The following is a 2119-nucleotide window of genomic DNA, read 5'->3' as shown; positions in this document are numbered from 1 at the left end:
TTTTCATTTATTCCACTTCAAACATTGGATGTAAATACAGAAGTGAAACTAATCAAATTCTGGTGTAAGTTGTTTTTGATGGCAAATTCATTTCATGCTAGTAACAAATTGATTCAGAGGCTGGGATCTAATAGGATTTATTCATAGTAAATTTGTGTTTCCATTAAATTTGTTTGATAATGAATTCCCTGCTGCTGTTTTTATACGCCCGTATAAAATACGGGACGTATTATGTGAAACCCCTTGGCGGGCGGGCGGGCGGCGGGCGGGCGGCGGGCGGAAGGCATCACTTTGTCCGGACTCTAATTCAAATTGTATTCATCCGATCTTCACCAAACTTGGTCAGCAGTTGCATCTAGTTGATATCTAGGCCAAGTTCGAATATGGGTCATGCCGGGTCAAAAACTAGGTCATAGGGTCAATAAGTGCATTTTCAAAGGGGCCACTTTGTCCGGACTCTATTTCAAATTGTATTCATCCGATCTTCACCAAACTTGGTCAGCAGTTGCATCTAGTTGATATATAGGCCAAGTTTGAATATGGGTCATGCCGGGTCAAAAACTAGGTCATAGGGTCAATTAGTGCATTTTCAACGGCGCCACTTTGTCCGGACTCTAATTCAAATTGTATTCATCCGATCTTCACCAAACTTGGTCAGTAGTTGCATCTAGTTGATATCTAGATCAAGTCCGAATATGGGTCATGCTGGGTCAAAAACTAGGTCAAAGGGTCAATTAGTGCATTTTACTTTGTCCGGACTCTAATTCAAATTGTATAAATCTTATCTTCACCAAACTTGGTCAGTAGTTGCATCTAGTTGATATCTAGGCCAAGTTCGAATATGGGTCATGCCAGGTAAAAAACTAGGTCATAGGGTCAATTAGTCCATTTTCAACAGCGCCACTTTGTCCGGACTCTTATTCAAATTGTATTCATCCGATCTTTACCAAACTTGGTCAGTAGTTTCAAGATAAGTAATATCAGTACAGGAAATACTGCCATTCTATACCTATGTAGGTCTAAACAATTATGATTTAAATATTGTGTTTTAGAGAACAAATGAGACTAAGTGTACACTTATTGATATCAATGCATATATATGAATATATCAGTTATATAAGTTGTTGTTGTTTTTTTTGCTTATTTCCAAAACAAATACATCAATCATCAGTGTATCATCTCCAATGGCACACGAATCGGGCGTATATTGCTCCGTCATGCGGCGCTCTTGTTAAAATTTAAAATTAAATTTCTGAATGGGTCATAAATGTTTATTCAATAATGCTTCTTTATCTTTATTGTTATTGAAATGATCTTCCTGTATCATAATAATAATTTCCAACTGACAAGATTCATTGCAAAAAGAAACGATGCTATTTTTTTTAATGACATGAAAGGTATTCATTTTCATGTATCTTGTATTCTTTGCATAATTCAGCATGAGTCAGTATAAAAATAAAGTAGCTAAATGTGTGATTCTTCAGTAGCTTAATGTGTGATTCTTCAGTAGCTTAATGTGTGATTCTTCAGTAGCTTAATGTGTGATTCTTCAGGATCATGACCATAAAATAAAGTGTTAGCGGTTGTCGAAATTTGTTTAAATCTTAGACATCATACTTAGCGTGTTGATATTTTAATGCCCCTAAAGGACAGTGTATAATACAACATTAATATGCTTTTATTTACTATGGTACTTCTACTGGATTTTTGTCACGTTTGATGAATTTATTATAATGATGGAATTAAAGAAATATTGTCATGTGGTTGTCTTATAAAATGGCAGTGAGTAATAAAAACTCTTTAATATCAAGAAATGAAAGTGCCACTTTTTCCAATGTTCTAGCTAGTGGAAAGAAACGTTACAAGTATTTGTGCACACCAAGAAGAATTCTAGCTGGAATGTAAATTACCAAGCATGACGTTTTGTTGTTGGAATTAGAGATTGAGAAACAATATTATTTACAAATATTCTTGCATTATTATAAGTATCATGAAGGTAATAATTATGCCCCCCTTCCAAGAAGAGGGGGTATAGTGCTTTGCTCATGTCGGTAGGTCGGTCGGTATGTCCACCAGGTGTCGGTACGTCCGTCCACCAGGTGGTTTCCGGATGATAACT

The 2119-nt window shown here is 35.9% G+C and overlaps 1 long non-coding RNA gene across 1 annotated transcript; it reads left to right on the top strand.

The window, feature by feature from the left end:
* The first annotated feature begins 268 nt into the window (after positions 1-268).
* LOC127868017 (uncharacterized) lies at positions 269-1122 on the top strand. Its single transcript, XR_008043849.1, has 2 exons — positions 269-409; positions 566-1122. It is a non-coding gene; the product is annotated as an uncharacterized LOC127868017 (long non-coding RNA).
* Positions 1123-2119: the final 997 nt, after the last annotated feature.

This window comes from Dreissena polymorpha, chromosome 2, assembly GCF_020536995.1.
Source record: "Dreissena polymorpha isolate Duluth1 chromosome 2, UMN_Dpol_1.0, whole genome shotgun sequence".
Classification (NCBI taxonomy): Eukaryota; Metazoa; Mollusca; class Bivalvia; order Myida; family Dreissenidae; genus Dreissena; species Dreissena polymorpha.
Note: the sequence above shows the minus strand (reverse complement) of the source record. Positions and strands in the feature narration are given on the sequence as shown.